The sequence below is a fragment of the Capsicum annuum genome, chromosome 9 (assembly GCF_002878395.1).
Source record: "Capsicum annuum cultivar UCD-10X-F1 chromosome 9, UCD10Xv1.1, whole genome shotgun sequence".
In the NCBI taxonomy this organism is placed as follows: domain Eukaryota; kingdom Viridiplantae; phylum Streptophyta; class Magnoliopsida; order Solanales; family Solanaceae; genus Capsicum; species Capsicum annuum.
In genome coordinates, this window is record NC_061119.1 from 145,447,917 (window position 1) to 145,461,593 (window position 13,677).

Below are 13,677 nucleotides of genomic sequence, written 5' to 3' on the forward strand. Positions count from 1 at the left end.
TCCAGATTTTCAAAGCAAATGCAACAGCAGCCAACTTAAGGTCATGGGTGGGGTAATTTTTCTCATGAGGTTTCAACTGTCTAGAAGCATAAGCTATCATCTTACCCTTCTGCATCAATACGTAACCCAACCCAACTCTCAAAGCATCACAGTACACCACAAAACCATCGACACCATCAGGCAAAGTCAAAACAGGGGATGAAGTAAGTTGAGTCTTCAACTCCTAAAAACTCTTCTCACAAGATTCGAACCACAAGAACTTTATATTCTTTTGGGTCAACCGAGTCATAGGAGACACTATAGAGGAGAAACCCTCAACAAAATAGCGGTAATATCCAGCTAAACCCAAGAAACTTTGGATATCAATCGGAGAAATAGGTCTAGGCTAATTTCTAACAGCTTTGGTCTTTTGGGGATCAACTCTAATACCCTCGAAAGAAATGATATGACCCAAAAAAGCAACTGACCTTAGCCAAAACTCACACTTACTGAACTTGGCAAACAAATTATGATCTCTAAGGGTTTGCAAGATAGTTCGGAGATAATCAGAATGTTCATCCTCACTACGAAAGTACACCAGTATATCATCGATGAACACTATGACAAACATATCCAGATATGGTATGAACACTAGATTCATGAGGTCCATGAAAGCTGCTGGAGCATTAGTTAACCCTAAAGACATAACAAGAAAATCAAAATGGCCATAATAAGTTTGGAAAGCATTTTTCGAGATGTCACACTCCCTAACTTTGAGTTGATGATAGCCAGAACGAAGGTCTATCTTTGAGAAGTAACTTACACCTTGCAATTGGTCAAACAAATCATCTATTCTCGGAAGGGGGTACTTATTTTTTACGGCGACTTTATTCAATTGGCGGTAATCAATGCACATACGTAAAGAGCCATCTTTCTTTCTCACAAACAACACAGGAGCACCCCAAGGAGAAACACTGGGCCTTATGAAACCCTTATCTAGTAGATCTTTGAGTTGCTCTTTCAACTCTTTAAGTTCTACAGGGGCCATACGGTAAGGAGAAATAGAAATAGGCTAAGTATTGGGAAGAAGATCAATCCCAAAATCTATCTCTCTATCAGGAGTTATCCCTGGGAGATCATCCGGAAAGACATCAGAAAACTCATTGATGAGGTTAACAGACTGGAGAGTTGGAGTCTCAAACTTAGTGTCTTTGACTCTAACCAAATGGTAAATACACCCCTTGGAAATAAGCTTTATAGCTTTGAGGTAAGATATAAAATGACTCTTGGGTGACACAGAATTCCCAGACCACTCAAACACGGATGTACCCGAAAACTGAAACTTGACCACTCGGGCCTGACAATCAATAGAGGCATAAGAAGAATACAGTCAGTCCATACCTAGAATCACATCAAAATCTACCATGTCTAACTCAATCAGATTAGCCAACAAGGCTCTATAAAGAACGGTAACAGAACACTTTTTATACACTTTCTGGGCAATAATCGAATCACCCACTGGGGTAGAAACTAGGATAGGCTCAGGAATAATCTCAGGACTCATTTTAAAATTCACAGCAATAAAAGGTGTAACTTATGAGAAACTAAATCCAGGATCCAACAAAGCATACACATCAAACTGAAATATATAAAGCATAATAGTAACAACATCGGGAGAGTCTTGCTGTTCCTGGCGGACGGTAAAGTATATAATCTATTCTGGCATTACCCGCCAGCATTGCTAGAAGAGGCGCCCTGAGCTGGGGCTGGGCAAGTCGCTGGAACTGGAGCACTAACAGTCTGAGTCTAGGTATGAGGGCGATAGTCACGATGCCCTTGTCCATTCTATGGACAATATCTAACTTTGTGACCCATGTCACCATACTGGAAACAACCCCTCTACTCACCCCAACACTCACTTGAATGAGCCCTACCATACTTGGGACACAGGGGACGATTTAGCTTACTGCCAGCACTGTACTGGGACCTGGATGCATATGACCTACTACCTTGCTCCTGCCTATCTCTAGGCATGAGAGCACTAGAAGATGACGGTGCTGGCATAGACGAACGATCCTGATACTGAGGGCGACTCCCTCCTTGCGATCTAGTCTGACCCTGTCCATGTTGCTCGGACCTAGCTCTCTTATTTCCTCTTATTCTATCTCTCTCCTTAATCTTGTCTCCCTCAATCTGTTGGGTATGAGTCATCAGCCTAGAAAGATTTATCTCACTATTCAGCATAGCAGACCTACACTACTTAACCATATAACTAGACACTCCAGTAACAAACGTACTCATACTAGCCCGATTATTAGCTACTAAGTCAGGAGCATACTTGGCCAACAAATTAAACTTTAGAAAGTACTCCCTAATAGTCATAGAGCCCTGTCGCAGGTTAATAAACTCTTCCACCTTCGCCTCCCTCATCTTCAAAGGGAAAAACTTATCCAGGAATGCATCCTGGAACTCTTGCCAAGTTGTAAGGACAGCTCCCTCACCTCTACCTTTCCTTCAAGCAACAACCCAGTCATAAGTAAGGTCTTTAAACCTATACGCAGCCAACTCCACACTATGTTCCTCAGATACATGCATCACCTGAGTAATCTTCCACACCTCCTTAAAAAATAACCATGGATCCTAATAAGACTTGGACCCATAGAATTTCGGTGAATTCATCAGCATAAAGTTATGGATCCTGGCAGCAGCTGAATCACCTCCCTACTACTGTGGAGACAGGACTGGGTTGGCCTGAACATTTGTAGTAACAGATTAGGCCAGCGCCTGAAAGGCTGCCCGAAATTCGGCATGAGACACGTTTTCATTCAATGGGTTAGCGGGTTGAGGTTGCTAACCATCATTATTTATTCTCGCTCGACATGGAGGCATATCTTTGGAAGAGAAGAGCACGAATTAATAGCATAGAGAGACACTTTAAGCACGATAGACTTCTAAAAGAAAAAATCATATTTTTCCTAAAACGTCTTGTAGCCTCTTGCTCAAAGATGTGGTGTGATACACACCGATGATCAAGACTCTACTTAACGCGGCTTGTCAGACTCCCTAAGATACCCTAAAACCTTAGGCTCTGATACCAAGTTTGTAACGCCCCAGAAAATGGGTCCCGGAGCGTCATACGGTGCTTGAGGCTACGAGTAGCCCCAACCTAACCCTTTGAACCATTTTCATTCAGTTCAACACAAATCAACTAGGTTTCCATAAATAACCCTCAAATATCAACAGAGTAATCATCATCCAAGTATAAAAGAATTTCAGAAAGATAACAAAATATGACTTATTAGTCAACTCCCAATATCTATACTAGTCTAACAAGCCTCTAAGAAAATCAATAAAACCAGCAAGCCATTGAGAATGCCCCAACTGACTAATACTCAGTTATCAAATGTAAACAATTCCGTGAAACCAACATCAGACATCACGTCCTCGGAACATGAGGACTCACCACAACAGAGGATGTAGAACAGCGTGCCTGAAGAATCACTATCAAACCTGAAACTGAGCACCTGAACCTATATTTCGAGAAAATACAGCCCACATCCGAAGATGTGGGTCAGTACCATAGAAAGGGATCAAGTATATGGGGGTATATGCAGTTGTATAAACATCATCGTCATAAATATTTATAAGAAATATGCAGGATGTATGAAAGACTCACATAGCCTGAAAAAAATCATCATAATCATGAGATGATGAAATAAGTACAATAACACATGTGAGTCATCATATAATTTGTCAATAACTTTCAGTTCATCAAGAATATCAATTCTCATAATGTAAATATCATTTAAATCTTTCGAAAGAATAACTTTCATAATTCCACTTTCAAATCACTTCATCATTCACCATAGACACAAGAAAACACACACACACTGGGAGATCCTATAGCCGACATAAACTATGTGAGCTATATGGATTCCAACGTACAACCCACATTGGGGAGAGCCATCTTATCCTTGCCATTGGAGTAGGACTACCGATATCAAATCCAAACAAACTAGTGATCACTATATAAATCAGCCTCAGGCTCACTCCTACGGGGGCATGTAGTTTTAGGGAAATAAGATCGCTTTATACCTCCCACTCGGTGCTAAAGGTTTCTCCCGAACTTAACTCAAATCATTTCAAAGACATACACAACAATACAATTTCAGTAATATATAAATATGCATCGGGAGCCATCATTCTTCCCATCTATCAAAATCAACCACGTTGTGGATTTCTTTCACACTCTAGTTCAAAACAACTCCATTAAGACCAAAAGGTCAAATTATTCAAAATATCTCAAATATTCAACATCAACGTGCTTATAACACACACTTTCTCAAATAAACACAATTTCCAATGGTGATTCACAACCCAAATATCAAAATCATGATAAATATCGTTCAAGATTTATGCTTTATATCTCCACACATGTAAATTTCATCTTTCAAAATCATAAACATCAAGATTGCATAATAATCATTATAAGATATGGGTTCATACTTCAAATTCATAAAAATCAAAAAAAAAATCATGCCTTTATCAAGAAAATTACTTTTAGGCACAAGAACGAAAGAGAGTTCTTGTTAAAAAAAACTCCACATACCTTGAATGATGAACTTTAGATCGATACTCATTTTTGAGATATTAATCGTGCCTTTGAATGATGGTTCTTGGAGTTCTTGAACTAGGAACTTGGAATCTTGAATAAATTTGCAGAATTAATGGTGAACTTTGGAGGTTCTTGAAGTTGGATGTAGGAGCTTAGGGTTTTCTTTTTTAGGAAATTTGATGAAATATAACATATAATGGTTCTAATAGGTTTTAATATAGGGTTTGGACGGATTTTGGGTGAGGGAGAATGACTAAAACACCCCTAAAAGTCAAATAATTCTCGAATTTGTCCTTTGGTAAACTTTTTTGATAGTTTGAAGTAGATCAACCATAATGTTTTACTCCGATATCCAAATTGAATGAAACCAATTTCATTAAAAAGAGGACTCTTATATCTTTCTGTTGATATATAGTATCTCACCTAGATTATTGTGTACGGGGATTTATGATCGTTTGAATTTAACCCAAAAATTTGCTTTTGATAGACTAAAGTAGATCGACCATAACTTTTTGCTTTGATATCCAAATTGGATAAAACTAATTTCATTGGAAAGAGGACTCACAGAGCTTTCCGTTGATATATAGTAGATCACTCAGATCATTATGTACAAGGAGTTATGATGTTTAAAGTTGGAGCAAAAATACGCCAGGCCTCAGTACTTTTTCCTGCACATTTTACTGTTCACTACTATTCACGGTTCGATCGGAATGTTCATAACTTGTCGCTCGGGTGTCCGTTTTGGATAATCCACATATCGTTGGAAATCTTATTCGATACTCTACGCAATGGTGGATCATAATCTAAGACATTCCGCACAGAAAATTTATAATTCATTCTAGAAGATAGAACCCAAGACGTTTATGCACAAAATTTCAACGAAAAATTTCCCGGGGTATTACAATCATGCAATAGAAAATAACACCAATAAGAATATCTCACTTATTCCTAACCTAGAAAATTTTAAATTGAGTCAAAATTTGGGAATTCCCCACACTCCCCTCCACATTTAAAAATCTACCTTCTCCTTAAAGTGAATTTAAAAGTAAAAAGATAGAAATACTCCTTGAGGCCTCTAGGCCTAGCTAGTAGCATCTTCACACGAATGAGATCCATGGGACCCCACACTTAATTTTTGCCATGCTCCAAGCTCAAGTTTATGGTACTCATATTTCCCATTAACCTGTGACTCAACCAAAAACAAAAACTATGTGAAATAAAAACTAAAAACTAAAAAAAAAAAAACATACCTAATTAACTTGGGTTGCCTCCCAAGAAGTGCCTAATTTAATATTGCGGCATGACCCATATCAACTCAACCATATTCCTTCACCCTTTTACTCCCTTTTGGGAGCCATTGTTTTATTCGTTTCAAATCTCTTTTACCTTTTAACATGTTGGAAATCGGTGGTTTCATCTTAGGCCGCTTAATCAGGTAGTCGAAAGAGGTCTTTGGTGACATAGGCACCCCACACTCATCCCTTTCAAACACATTAATCATGCATAAATCTTTATATAAGGGATTTTCAATGGGGTCCTTGTAAACATCAAATACCATCTCTTCATAATCTATCCTCATCTTGAGTGTTCCTTCTCTAACATCAATTAAACCCCCTCTGGTTGCTAAGAATGGCTGCCCCAAAATAATTAGTACATGTTCGTCTGCCATAAAATCAAGAACATGAAATTCAGTAGGAATAACAAATTTACCAACCTTTATAAAGACATCCTCAATAATTCCATCCGGTTATGCTATAGATCCGTCTGCTAGTTGCATCACCACTCATATTGGTTTAGGCTCTCCCAAGCTTAATTTTCTAAATAATGATAGGGGAATTAAATTTATGCTTGCCCCTAAGTCACTCAATGTATGGACTTCTTTTCCCCTAATTTGTATAGAAATAGCAAACTTCCCTTGATCTTTTAATTTCTTGAGGATTTTTATGTCATCACAGCGCTACATTCTTCAGTGAGTGTTATTGCTCCCACATCTTGCAATTTTACCTTTTCCACCACCATATCCCTCAACTACTTTGCATTCTTAGGCATACTTTGCAAAACATCTAGCAAAGGTAAATTAATTACAACTCTTTGAATGTGTCAATGAACTTTTTGAACAATGCATCCTCTTTCGCATTTATTTACTTTTGAGGTAAATGTAGTGGTAGCATCTTCTTCTTCTCTGGTCTAGCAATTTTTTCATTCAAGTACTCAAACTTCTTTAAATTTTGAGAAACTCTGTCAGGAACCTGTTAGGTCACCACCTCAGCATCTACCTCATTTTTTCACCTCAACATGTTTTGGATTTTCTGTATCAGCGGGCAAACCACCTTGTGGTCTAGTATTTAACGCTTGTTGTATCTGCCCAACCTGCAACTCTAAATTTCTCTGGGCCACTTTCTGATTCTATAATTTTTTCCTATGACTATTCAGATCCGCAATTAATTGTGTTTGACCAGCTACGAGTTGTTTCATCATCTCTTTGATATTATTTGTAGACTAATTTGATTGGGCCTGCGGCTGAGGGGCATTCCATAGCTGATTAGGTGGCTGAGTTTTCCACTTCATGTTGTAGGCATTAGTACAATTTGGCCTTTGAGCATTGCCAACATACATCACCAATTTTGAATTTAAAGTACACATGGCTGTTGAATAGCCATTATTTTCGCATACCTCACACCAACCTGTGGCTTATTGGATGGCATTGACTGTGGCTACAGGTTGTGTTGCTCCCAACTTCATGGTGCTGAATGTTGTGTTGATCAAATTTTGTAAGGCAGAAACCTATGCTGATAAGGCTGTAAAGTGGTCCACTTCCAATACACTCGTAATTCTTTTCGTGGTACTTCTAGAATTTAAATGCCACTCTGGATTTTCTTATGCTATATGGTTCAGCAATGTGTACAGCTCATCATAAGTTAGCTCCAATGCTTGATCATTTGCGGCTGAATCTAACAAAATCTTCGTATTATGATCAAGAGATTTTACAAAAGTAAGAGCAAGTACCTCATTCAACTGTTGGTGGTATGGACAATCTCAAAGAAAAGCCTTGAAGCGTTCCCATGCATGATAAAGATTTTCATCAGGCTTCTGTTTGAAGCTTACTATCTCACTGCGAAGTTTCGTAGTCTTGCCTGATGGAAAGAATCTGATAAGGAATATTCTGGCTAAGTCGTCCCATATTGTGATTAAATTGGTCGGCTTCGCATTCAACCACCTTTTAGCTTCCTTAATAAGTGAATAGGGGAAGAGTGTTAGCCTCACATAATCTGGAGTCACCCCAGTTGGAGTGAATGTATTTGTAAGCTCAATGAAGGTCTGCAAGTGAACTTGTGGATCCTCATGTGAAAGCCCTGCAAACTATCCACTGCTAATAAAAAGTTGCACCATATTGTATTTCAACTCAAAATTTTCCCCAGCTGCCGGTCTTTGAATTGGGGAATTCAAGTTCAATTGAAGTGGGACTGCCACTTCCCTAACCTTCCTATTAGCTGCTTGTTGTCCGGCTATAGGAACAGTATGCTCTTGGTCTTCTTGGAATTGAGGAATTTTTTAGAGAAGGATTGCTTCTCTCCTGCGTTGGTGGTAAAGTTGCTCAGGTTTGGCGCTTGGTTTAACCAAGTCGTGATCCTTTGCCAGCTTTCTGCTTTGAAAACTATTTCCTGCAAAAACAAAACCAAGACCAAGAATAAAAAACACCAAATAAATCTAAATGTAAAATTAAAATAAGCAATTGCTAAATAACAAGTCTCCGATAATGGCGCCAAAAACTTGACAGCACCTAAGCGCACACGCAAGTGTACGTGGTCTACCAAGTAATATAATGGCCTTCAAGAAAGCCGATTATCGATCTCACAGAGACTAGATTTAACAACGATTTAATTTTTGTTCACTGTCTAGATTAATTTAGTGCAAAAGTAACCAAAAAGAGAATTTTGAATTATTTTGTAAATTAAAAATAAAATAAATTATGCGAAAAATAAATTCTTCAAACAATCAATGAAGAAAAGCCCAGGGTTAAAGTACTCCGAACAATCATAGTATGTTATTGAATCTCATTCGCTAATTTGCTTAACTTGGTGGCTGATTCATTGGGTTAATTATATGATCATGGTTTTCCAACCGATAATCTTTTACCTAATATGGATATTACAACTACATCATTGAGCAGGGATGTAATAATCCAATTAAGTTAATTAAAGCTATTATCCTACTTTTGAATCAAGTAAAACATCTAAGTACATCTCTGTCCTAAACGCTAAGTTTAATTCTTTATTTTATAAAAGAATAAAAACTCAAACTTTGTTTATTTCCGTGTTCTATCTCCCTATTCCCTCTTCCGAGATAAAAAAGTTGACAATATATGTATTTTATGGGTGATCAATCCATAAAATAATTAAAATAAGAATAAACAAACAACCAAATATGACAAGCAAAATTAATGAATTTAATCCAGAACAATAGTAATCATGTTCTTGGATTTAACTCCGAAAAGAGGGTTTTTTACCCACTAATATTCATAATCACGATCCAAATAATTGAATACATGATATAAAAAATTATAGACTAAAAATAATACTAAAACCTAATAAACCGTGTAGCCATCTCCGCTTTATGCTCCCAAAACAGTGCCAGGCATTTTTTTCTTCACTGTGCTTGTCCAAGGTATTCAATTGTCCAAGAGTTCAAGCTTAATAATAATACTCCCTCCGTTCCATCTTACTCGTCCCAAATTGGATGGTACAACTATTAAGAAAAATAATAAATAATATGACTAGCTTACCATAATACCCCCATTAAATGATGTTTACATTTTAATTTAAAGAAAAAGTAATTAATGTAAAGAGTAAAATATGAGAAAAAAAATTATCTTATCTTGATAAGTAAAAAATGACAAGTAAAATGAGACACAAGATTAAAAAATTTGGGACGGAGGGAGTAATATATAGTGACCAGCTGTCCATCTTTGTCCCATATTGTGCCAATATAATATTCCACTTTTTAGTGGGATTAGGGACTGCACGGGTTCCCACGTTGACCAAGAAAATTAATAATATCCAAGTTACTTTAATATTATTCCCAATTTGACTTAAACTTGTACAAGTTGTACTGTATCGGCGCCTCTTCATTTTGCTGTGCAGGAATGATCAACGCGACGCGTTTCTGAACGCGTTGGTGGCATCAACGCAACTCATTGACTTCGTTTCATCTTAATGGAATTTTTGTTTAAAAATTTGACTAATTATTGGACGTCCCTCCTTTTTTCATGCCTTTTATAGTGTATTTTTAATGAATTTTCAGTCTTTAAATCATCAATATATCATCGTATTTAATTCACCAAACCTCTTAAAATATGGTACACCACATATTAAAAATTAAAACAACAGAATATTCTCAACAACAAATAAAAAAAAAGTTAAGATAAGGCAAATTCGCTATGATTTTCCACTTATTATTTCGACTCCTGACTTAATCAAATTAAATTTTTGCACATTACAAATAAGTTATTCCACATAAAATTGCACCATTAAAATATTTGGAACAAATTAAACACATTAGAATCCATCGAGATCAACTAGACACACAACTAGTTCAATCTAGTAAAACTAGTTTTTCGGGTTGAACTCTAAATGACTCAATTAAATATAAACTTGTTTGAAAAATACCTTGGACATTGTAAATACACACTTGGACACTTAAATGCTTATTTATATCAATATAAACACGTTAAGCACACGAATTGCTCTCAAAACAAGCTGAAATAAGCTAGAATAATGACACCAAAGTGTGTAAAATCACCTTAGATCAGGTACTATTGGTACACTACATCTTTCAATTGGTAGGAAGAAAACTCAATGGCCTCAATCTCCGAAGCATGAATGATTTGGAAGATCTTCTCCATTTCATCAACAAAACCTTGAGGATCTTCCTCAATCTTCATACCGGAGAACATAGGAGAGCTCAGGCTCATAAATTAGCCAATTCTTTTGTCCTTAGAAGAAATGGTAGCCGAAGCACCACACTCCACTTGAGAATATACCCATTGAGTAAAGAGGTTGATAGAGCAACGAAACTCGACATTAGTGGCACCCCCTTGAGGCAACAGAATAGACGGGTCACTCTCATAGTTGGGGTTGTTGGGGACAGGTGGAACCCCACAAAGATGGTCGAATACCGCAGCCCTAGCCCGGGTCTGAACTACAGAAGTTGGACGAGCTTCATCTATAGGGCCCTCGGAAGGATTTTCTTGAGTCTCACATATCCTTTGAGGCATGATATGGAAGATAAAAAAAGAAAATAGAGGAATCCCAAACCTTAGACTCTACAACTTGAGATTGAAACATAAGAATGGGAAATATTTCCTGAAATATCTCATAGGTCCTTTTTCATAAGTGGCATGTTTCAAAACCATAAAAGAGACTCTACTTGACACGATATTGGGGACACCCAACTAACTATGAACCTAAGATCTGATACCAACTTGATACACCCCAAAATTGGGCCATGTCGTATGGGCAGCTCAAGCCCACAAGAATTGGAGGTCGCCTCAATAACCCATCATAATTATCACATTAATCATAAGGGTCGGGTGAATCCCAACCATATAATGAGATAGCAGAAAACATTCTACAAGTCATAACTTAAACTTACCTAAACACTTAATTAGATTTATCAACTAACCAACATACCCAAGTTCACAGTCATCCATAATACCTCTATTCAAATTAAAGATTAGAAATGTATCTTGAAAAGCCCACGACAATAGCCTAATAGAGTCAAAATAAGACTAAGTATAAATATAGGGGACCAAGAAGTAATGTCTTCTGAAAGAAGGAAGCATACCACTCCGTAGTCAATGCACAAACCGCTTTGATGACCTAATCACAGGAAAAGAAGATCATGCCTTGGCCCCTATGTTATGTGGGGAAATTGCATTTGAAGATGATTAACGGTTGGAATGCTAGCATGATACTCAAGTATAAGGATAAAATAGCATCATCATTCAACAACAAGTTAATATATATCATATTCAATCACATTCATAACCTTATTCGTACATATAGACATATGAAATGCTAGCCAAGGGGAAAATTCTCATCAATACTTTGGGAACATTCATTCATCATATGCAATGGAGGAATCTAACCTTCCGCACTTATAAATTCAAGCATTTCTCATTAGGCATAGGACTTTAACCATATTTATATATCATCAAGAATGGGATTCTAAACATATACACATCTATTTAAGTGAGCGAATCTAACCACTCACACATATTCATTCAAGTAAGGGACTCTAATCACATGCTCGCATATTAGGAAAAACGACTATAACCTCATGCCATATTAGATATGGGACCCTAACCCTAAGGCAATTCATTTGGTGAGGCACTTCGACCTCATGAGATCTCATTATGTAAGATACTTTAACCACAAACAATTTCATTAGGCAAATGACTTTAACATCAAGCCATCACGACTATCATTAGTCGACATTGGGACTCTAACCCTTTGTCCATGAATCCACATACATTCAATTCCACACATAAGGACTTTAACCCATAGAGCCAATTTCAGCAACATAAATAACCAAATGGTCCTCATGGGAGCCATCATTTCACAACTATTTCAATATGCTAATGCCTTAATTTAACTCATCATACAACTCAAACTATGGTCCTAAATACCCTTACAAGCTCTTCACACTTTATTAGCAATTTTATACCATAATTTAGTTTAACACATAGTTTAAGTTCATTTTTATGTTAAGGACTTTAACCCTTTTCTTATTCATTAGACCATTAAGGTGATTAATTACATAGTACATGGCTCACTTTACCTTCACAGTATCATTTATCAGTCATTCATGCATATTAGTTCATTGCCCTAGTTCAAAAAATCATCATCATTAACTAGACATCTCAGTTAGAAATTTTCATAAACACCTTATGTATATGCTTTTACCAAGGCCAATTTTATGGTATAAATCATCAAGACTATGGTTACTCAATTCCCCTATGTTAGACCACATACAACAAGCATTCACGTATGCAAACTACCATCAATAATATGTATAAACATAAGTCAAAGAAAGAATCATCATCACTAGGCAATAAAACCCTTTTTATTTTATTTCAAAACCACTATGTAAACTTACTAATCCAAGTGTGAAATACATGGGTTTTGAGTTATTTAGCAATGGGAGAGTTACATACCTTAGACAACTTGGATCACCAAGAATATTGACTTTACTTTGCCTCTTAAAAATCACTCTTGAAACCCTACCCTCCAATTCTTCAAAGATAAGTTTGAGAGAGTTTTTAGGGTGTTTGATCCATAAAAATGGATGTTTAGGAGGATATACACTCTTATATAGTGAGAGGAATTAGGGTTTTAGATATGGTAAATGACCACAAGGCCCTTAGTTAAAAGCTGAAAATTAAACTCATCCAGGGGTACGACTCACTTAAGTAGTCATACCCTAGGGTATGAGTGGTACCCTAAATCGTACCGTAGGATTTTCCTAGGTCACACACACTATTAAGGATACGACTCACCCCTAACTCGTATGCTCCACTCATAATAAAATCAATCCACTCCAAGCTAAGACCTTACCCCATACGACTTACCTAGGTATGACTCGTACCCTTAGGTATGATTGAGTGTAGGGTCATTTGTACCTATGATAGTGAGTTACTCTCACCACACTTCCTAGGATACAATAGGGGAAGAGATAAAGGATACGACTTGTATCCTAGGGGTACGACTCAATCCCATAGTTGTACCTACCTAGTGACATTAAAAGATAAAGATTTTCAATAGTTATAAGTCTAGGTATTTCATAGGCTCGTTAGGTATTTGGTTGTCTAGAATAGCCAGTTACTCACGTTGTTATTAATATTGTTATTATTATTGTTATGTCTAGCTTATGACAGATTATTTATTAATTCGGTATCGAGATCAAGATATGATTCTGGCCTCTTCTATCTGATGATTTCATTATTATATATGATTAAATTCATGATGAGGTATTTGGTTAGAAACCCTAAGCATGCTTTTATTAAATCCTGGTAGGACTATAAT

General features: G+C 36.8%; 1 non-coding gene across 1 annotated transcript; it reads left to right on the plus strand.

The window, feature by feature from the left end:
• The first annotated feature begins 7,607 nt into the window (after window positions 1–7,607).
• Window positions 7,608–7,716, plus strand: LOC124887467. The gene has a single exon (XR_007045241.1). It is a non-coding gene; the product is annotated as a small nucleolar RNA R71 (small nucleolar RNA).
• Window positions 7,717–13,677: the final 5,961 nt, after the last annotated feature.